Below are 8351 nucleotides of genomic sequence, written 5' to 3'. Positions count from 1 at the left end.
CCATTTCTTTTAACCTAGCTTTCTGAGGCCTAGATAGGCAATGTGGTATGCTGGATAAAGTGTTAGATTTAGTAAGGTGCATGAACTTCAAATCTAACCTGTACTATTATAGCTGTGTATCCATGAACAAGTTGATTTACTTCTCTGAAATGACCATTGGTCACTCAACAGTGAGTGATTGTCACTTTAGTTCAGTTCACTGTCAGTGAACCTCTCTAAGGAAAGTTATGTTTCTTCATCTGTAAAATTAGGGTAATTATACCTGCAATCCCTTCCTCACAGGAGTATGATGAGGAGGATTAAATCAGTTAATGCATAAACTGTGTAGTACTTGCGAATACCTTAAAGCACTACATAACCATATAAATGCTATCTAGAGAGTGTGAGGGTGGTTGGGAACTACGAACTCTTCAGTTTAGGGAATTTCCATTGCTACAGATGTGCAACTATTCTTGAACTTACCATATTATGAAATCACAGAATTGAAAGGCTGAAAGGGACCTCAGTGACCACTTGATTTAAATCATATGTAAAAGGAGCACCCAATGCAACATAGCTGACAAGTGTTCATCTAGCCTTTGTTCAAGGCCTCAAAGAAAGTGGATCTTACCACCTCTCAACTTGGCCCCTTTCCATTTTGGGACAGCTTTAGTTATTTAAAGTTTCAACTAGATCAATCTAAATTTACCTCCTTGCAACATCCACCCATTCCCTCTCATTTAGCCCTCTGAGGTCAAGCATAGAAAATTAACCTCTCTTCCACATGATAGCCCTTGAAATACTCGAATTGAAATGTTATTTTCCCACTGAGTCTTCTCCTGGAGGTCTTAGTCATTTGGAAAACTGATTTCCTTTGATGAAGAATCCCACTCTCTCAGAAGGAGCCCTCTATATCCTACGTGTTAATAGTACTATTTTATCCATACTGAATGATATAATCTTAATATCTTAGCATTGAGAGGAACATTAGAGATGATCCAATTTAGCCTGCTACCCAATGGATGAATCTTCTGTAGAGCTTTCACATGAAGTCATCTAGCATCTGCCTGAATGACCAATTTTCTAATTCATAAGTTTTTCTAGCTACCTCCACGAAACAACTAGGATGTTGTTGGAGATGGTTTTAATGCCGGCACTTACTTTGTTCAGCTTTGATGATAGGACAAAATGAGGCTCTCACAAGTCATTGAACAATGAACAAAAATGGTTTACTTTGCTCCCAACACAATAAGAACATAGAACAAGAACACAGAGGCACAGCTTCCCTTAACATAGTCCACTTCATCTTCATTTTCATCTTCAAATTCATCAGGCCATTGGATCACTAGGGGATGGCACCTCACATTCTTAGGTATCTACCAAGTCTGAGATGACCACATTACATGTGCCTGAGACTTTTTAGGATCCTAGATAATGAGAAAGCTGGAAGTCACAGCCAATCAGTTCCTAGAGGTTACTTTGTCCTGGGCCTATAGGCCCAGGTTGGTTGATGTTTGGGGAAAGCAGCTGCGTATGGGACACTGACTCCAACCACTTCCCAAAAATACTTGTGTCCTATCACAAATGTGTGCAACTGTCCTAAAATATTACTGAGCATTTTGTATTTGAGTCATAATGAGAGCAAATTATGCAATTTTATCTGTTACCAAATGCTAAAGATAATAACTGGTAGGACATAGTATCAGAAGGTACCTCCTCCTCTGTCAATTTTACAAATAAAAAACATAAGTGAGCACGTGAAAAGTGATTTGCTTAAGATTACACAATCAACAAATGATAGAACTGAGATTAGAACCCAAATCTAATAACGGTTAATCTAGTTCTATCCTAAACTGCTTCCTGGAAAGAAGCTCTTTTGGCTTTATCTTATAAGATTATGCCCCTTGTGAAACCTCTTTATGCTAAGTTTGGAATTAGAGTTTGGTAGTTATTGTTATCATTTTGCATTTAAAGATAAAAACTTTCCTCAAAGGGCTATTTTTCTTTAAAATGTTTTTTCTTCATCAAAGGAAATTAAAGCCCATGATTGAAGAGGGCACTGCCTAGGTTATTTCCTCCTTTTTAGAATCAGTCTCTAGATGGCTCTTTAGAGTCCTCTACATAACATTGTTAAGGGTGGACTGGCACAACTTGGTTTTTATCCAACTAATCGAGGCAATAGACACTGGGAAAAATGCTTGAAATGATGTATGAATATTTATATTCATCTAACAGATTTAAGAGCACATAAAGGATTTGTTTCATGTGTGCATTATAAATGAGAAACACTACTTTCAAATGGCAATACTTTATAAGAATGGTTACATTTGTAACCATTTTTGACTGGAATCTTTGGAAGCTAATATTCTATCATTTAGCTCACAATTTAAACAGATGCTTTTGGTCCCTAGAGCCTCCAAAACAGGCTCTTTATTATTTCAAATGTTCTTGGATTTCCCTATAAATTAGCTGGTAGTTAATCCTGTAGTAGGAATGATTTAGCTCAGAGTATAGTATTCAAGGGAAGGCCCACGACTAGGTGATCCTGCATATTGGTGTGAGTATGGGGAATGGGCATAACATAGAGCCATGGAATGATGAGAGAAAGAAGAATAAAGAAAATGGATGTTATAGGTTATGATGCCTCTACTTTTGACTGAATGCTTCTGCTGTTGAGCTTTGGGGAAAAAATTTTGGAGGTAAATGTCCTAGTTTTTGCTAAATTATATTAGGGCATACAATTGCTGCACTAATGATTATAGAATATTAAACCAAGGGAAAGCCCTCAATATATCAGTAGCATTCTCTATGGAAAATTTACAGAAAGGCATCAATTATAATCATGGGAGATGAGAAGGGAGGGGGGAGTTACAATCTGTAGAACCAGCTTTGGAAAAGTCCCTGGCCATGGTTTTATTTTTGTTTTTGTTGGGTTTTTTTTTTTTTTGGTTTGGTTTGGTTTTAGTTTGCTTTTTTTTGAAAAGGAAGAGGGGACATGGGGCAGCTAGGTGGCACAGTGGATAGAGCACTGGCCCTGAAGTCAGGAGGACCTGAGTTCAAATCTGGCCTCAGACACATAATACTCACTAGCTGTGTGACTCTAGGCAAGTCACTTAACCCCAACTACCTTAAAAAAAAAAAGAGGGGACATGGAAATTTTAGGCAACAAGGTACTATATTAGATAGAGTGCCAGACTGGAGGAGGAAGAGGAGGAGGAGAAGGAGAACAAGAACAAGGTGAAGTTACTATTTATATAGTGCTTACTGTGTGCCAGACATTGTGCTAAACACTTTTACAATCATCATTTTGCTTGATCCACACAACAACTCTGAGAGATAGACACTATTATTCTTGTTTTCTGGATTGGGAAACTGAGAAAAACAGAAGTTAGGTGACTGCCCAGGAAAAGGGTACATTTCCAGGTTCTTGGATAAGCTACCCAAAGGACCCAAACCAGAGCTAGGACAAGGTATTTGCAAACCCCAGGCAAAGTCTAAAACTGCTCTGGCATATTACTATTCATGGCAGTCTGTGAGTCTTCACAGAAATATAAGCATCTTGACATCACCAAATAAATACTTACATGCCAGAATTTCTGGCATTTAAAATAATTCATGTGCAGAAGAAAAATATAGCTTACATTTTTATAGCACTTTAAGATTTGCATAGCATTTTATATGTTATCTCATTTTATCCTCATGAAAACTGTGAGACATTATTCCCATTTTATAGATGAGGAAACTGAGGAAGACAGTCCCACAGCTAGTAACAGTCTGAGGCTGAGATTGGATCTTAATTCACGTTTCCTAGATCTAGACAGCTAGTACTATGTTCACCATTCCATCAAGCTGGAGCTCTCATTGTCCTTTCCCTTTCTTCTATCCCTGTCCCAATGTAACATTCTATAGGTTTACCAAAAATAAAGACTTTTTTCTAATGCTCATTAATGGCCACACACCAGTAAGACTGTCTTCTGTGATATCATACTGTATCCACTAAGTCAGTCAAATATTCAGGTAATTAGCAAATTTAATTTTGGATGTTCACCTGTCTTGCCTAGATGCTATATTTGTCTTTAACTATGATCCTTTGGACATAAGAAGTACCTAGCATTCTCATGAGGACTGGCCTATTACTAGGGCCTAGCTCATAGAAGTGATCCCATCTTTGAGTATTGATTGACCCACTTATGTACTGGGAAGTTCCTATGTACAATAATTAGTTTAGCAAACTTCAAGGCCAAGTACACAAGGCTCTCCTAATGACAATATCCTTGGGATTACTAAGGGGAACCAGAGTTGGTCTATCCACTGATTGACTGCCTCTAAGGACCCCTCCCACACAATCTCTGTGAGTCTGCCCAACAACTGCAATCAGATATTTGGACAGAGACATAGAGTTCTTGGCTCTCACTCGGAGTACACACCCTGTGTGCTTACCTCTTGGACTGAAAGGCTTGGGAATTGCACACTTGTATATCTCTGACTAATAAACCGCCTAACTTGTGATCTTTGATTCTTGTGTGGCCTCTTCGTACCTTACCCATGATCTCCCCATAATATCCATAATGCCCCAATATACCATATAGACCTGGCTCTTACAAATGAAACCAGTGACTTGATCTCTTTGTGTCATGGTTTTCTCTCAGTTAAAGAGAGATTACAATATTTTCCTTTTTCTCATCTCAGTTCTGCAATGTGTAATCTGAATCTCTGACTCTTGGCCAATTAAAGATGATGATAATCATCATCATTATGTAATTCTGGCTAACTGTTGCAACCACATGGTTCTGAGCTGTAGTTTTTGAGGGCATTTTGCACATCTTACAGGATATATCAACACACCATAGTATATTAAAAACCGGAAGGAGAGGAAGAAACCGAAGCTTTGAGTTCAATTATCTTGCCTATATGATTCACTGTTGACAGAGCCAAAATAAGAAGGTGTTCTTCTTGCCTTGAATTTCTCCATAATATCACATATAAAGTGCTTTGTAAACTTTAAAGAACTATGTAAATGTTTTATCATTATTGTGTGTGAAAAGAGTAACAGAAAACATCACACATTTTGAGCTAGAAGGGACCTTAAAGGTCATATAGTTTAATTCCTTCCTCTTAACAATGAGAAGAGAAACAAAGTGATTTGTGCAGTGTCACAGGTGGCATAGCCAAGATTTGAACCAAGGTGTTTTTGTTTTCTTGCTTTTTGTTTTTCCACCAAAGTGGTCCAAATTGAGTGTTCCTTTCCACTGAAGCACACTGCTTCCCTGAATTTGTATTCTGACTCTATACTGAAATAACAGGTCTTTATTTGGGGGAGGGGAGAATACAATATGGTAAATAGAAAATATTAAGATTCATTTTACATAAAGCAGTAGAATATGTTATACATAAAAATAAAAAGTAGGTGCTGTATCTCTCCAAATAGTCCTAAGGTTCCATAAAACCTATCCCCTGAAATGTATTTGTGTTTGTAGATGTATGTATAGCATGCTAGGGATATCTCCCACCTCTAACTCACATAGCTATGGAGCCCCTACCAACATACTTATCTTTTTAAAGTTAGACAAAGAACACAATTATCTCAAAGAAAAGGCTTTTACCGAAATGACATAGAAAAAAGAGTAGTGATCTATTCCATAAACCTGAGATACTCTCACTGACAAATACCCATAGTATCAACAGGAATGATAGATGCTCACAGAGCTTAAAAGTAGAGAGACACAAATGTAGGGAACATATATGGCCAAGGAATCTGGCCCTGAGGCCTTTTCATGATGTCCTTATACCATCCTTGCCTGATGTCTTTCCTGGGTTAGTCAGCCTTGGTCTTGCTCCTAGGTAGGGTGCATGGCCCTAATGATTGGTCATCATTTACATTGTCTCTAGTTTCATGCACAGCTTAAAATCTTTTACTAAGGAATTGACACGAACTTTTGAAAAAAGATCGGAACCAGCAGAGCCAAGAAAGTGGATTAGGGTCAGCCACCCAACTAAATTCTCCTAACATTCTCCTCCAAACAATTTTAAAATATACCTCAAATCAAATTTTCAAGCAGCAGAGCCAGTTAAAAGTCAGGATGAGATATTTTTCCAACTTAAGTAAACTTAAGACATAGACAGGAGAGGTCTGTAACATCAGGTGGAGGTCTGGTGTAGTTCTGGCTGAAACCTATATAAGATAACAGCAACAACAGCTCCAGCCACAGCAGCAGCTTTGGGAGCTCCCAGCCCAGAGACAGTAAGGGGGTCATGGTGATGGGGTATATGGGCCCAGGCCAAGACCTTTGCCCCTTACCACAAAAAGAATTTGGGTCCCATTTGTCTAAGAGATTCTCCTTGAATTCTCCCACTTGATCAAGGAGGTCTCTGGCATTCCCTTGAGGCTATAATTCCATCAATTGGTCTTTCTTTGTGGCTATACCCAATTTCCCAATTCTCTGTTACCTTTGACCAAGCCTAGCCCTCCATTGTCTTACTTCCCTATGCCCCCAGGCCACTTCCCACCCTTCATCCTAGCTAAATTCCATTCTCCCTTGGCCACTGGTCCAGGTCCCTGGAGTTCTATTACCTCATAAACTAGTCTTTCTGTATATAAGGTCCATCTTGTCTCCATTGAGGTGCTCAGATTCTTATAATCTAGTCACATGCTCAAATTCTTATGATCTAGCCAATAGCTCACTAACATTCAGACTCCTTAAGAGTCTTCCCAATACGATGAATGTTCTAATAAACCTTGTCTTTGGCTGAAAGAAGGCTTGGGTCAAATTCTTTTGGGCAGGACCTGAGTATTGTGATCTCGGGTTCCCAGCACTCCTAAACCAATTGGACTGGTCACAGAGAGATTACAAGAAATCCTTTGCTGGCACTGGGTACAGCCAGTGTTGATTGGCAATTCTACTGCCCATGTGCAGTTCAGAGTCCCAGTTCCAGAACAGAAAGGAACACTGGTGGTGAGTCAAAAAGAAGGAAAGGGACCTGGCTACAGTTACAGGGCAAAGATGATCACTAGCTCATGCAGGTACAGGGAACCATGGGTTCTTCCTTGGTAGAGACCAGAGAATAGACCAGGAGAACAGTGATCACACCTCTCTCAGGATCACATCACCTTGGAAGCACCAAAAACTTGCAAACCCCAAGAATTAACTACAAAAACAGCAGCACAAAAACTCCTAAAGCTTGGAGCAGTGCTTCCCCAGGGAAGCAGAGCCCAACCTTAACATAAAATTCAAAGTCAAGACATAGGCTGGAAAATGAGAAAAAAAAAATAGTGACCATAAAAAACTACTATGGTGGCAGGGAAGAGCAAGACAAATTCAGAAGAAGACAACAGCACGAAAAGAGACACAAAAACGTCAAAGGAAATGATAATTGGACCCCAACAAGAACTCCTAGAAGAGTGAAAGAGATAATAGTAGAAGAGGGGGAAAAAATGGAAAAGAAATGAGAGTAATTCAAGAAAATAATGAAAAGATAATTGACAGCATAGTAAAGGAGGGACAAAAAAATTGTGAAGATAATACCAAAAAAAAAAAACCCACCAGAATTGGCTCTGTCTCTTTACCCTTCCCTTTTTCTCCCCTTCCTTCTCCCTTTTTCTTCCCTCCCTTCCCCTCCTCTCTTCTCCCCTCTCTCTCCCCTTCTGTCCCCCTTTTCTTTCCCATAGACACCCTTTCTCTTTCTTCCCTTCCCCAACCTAGATGAAGCTATGATGGAGACACCTGAGGCAGGGCTGTGCCAGGACATGTTCTCTCAAATAGACACATACCTGACAGGCAAGCTGACAGCCACGAGTGAAGACTATAAACTTCTGGAAAATATGAACAAACTGACTAGCTTGAAGTATCTAGAAATGAAAGATATTGCAGTAAATGTAAGTAAAAACCAAAGGACTTAAACCAGAAATATGCAGCACTTCAGCCTTATCTGGATCAGATCATTTTAGTTGAGGAGCAAGTAGCAGCTCTTAAGCAGGTAGCTTACAAATTGGATGCATATTCAAAGAAACTAGAAACAAAGTACTAGAAGTTGGAGAGGAGATGAAAGAATTCTTTAGCACAAAGATTTTAACTGTTTGATAAGAACTGAAATAAGTAAGATGGAACTTATCATTATGTTTCCAAAAAGGAAGCCCTGTGCTGCTGATCAAAGAACACCCATCTTTGGTTACGTGTGTAACTTTGACTACCACTTGATGTTTTCCTAAACCTTTACCCCCTGGAACTTCATCTTATCATGTGCTTTGTTGTGTGCCCTGGATCAGAAATTGGGGTCAATCCCATCTAGAGTAGGCATAGAGATTCTTATCTCGCTGTCTCCTTCCTTCTTCTCTAGGGCTCTACCTTGGACTCTGTTCTGAATGTGCTCCCCAC

At 39.2% G+C, this 8351-nt stretch overlaps 1 pseudogene; it reads left to right on the top strand.

The window, feature by feature from the left end:
- Positions 1 to 7723: 7723 nt before the first annotated feature.
- On the top strand, positions 7724 to 8022 carry LOC110218123 (biogenesis of lysosome-related organelles complex 1 subunit 2 pseudogene; annotated as a pseudogene).
- Positions 8023 to 8351: the final 329 nt, after the last annotated feature.

Source organism: Phascolarctos cinereus, unplaced genomic scaffold (genome assembly GCF_003287225.1).
Source record: "Phascolarctos cinereus isolate Bilbo 61053 unplaced genomic scaffold, phaCin_HiC Scaffold_726;HRSCAF=1367, whole genome shotgun sequence".
Lineage (NCBI taxonomy): Eukaryota > Metazoa > Chordata > Mammalia > Diprotodontia > Phascolarctidae > Phascolarctos > Phascolarctos cinereus.
The sequence above is the reverse complement of the archived record's forward strand: the minus strand, read 5'-3'. Positions and strand labels throughout refer to the sequence as shown.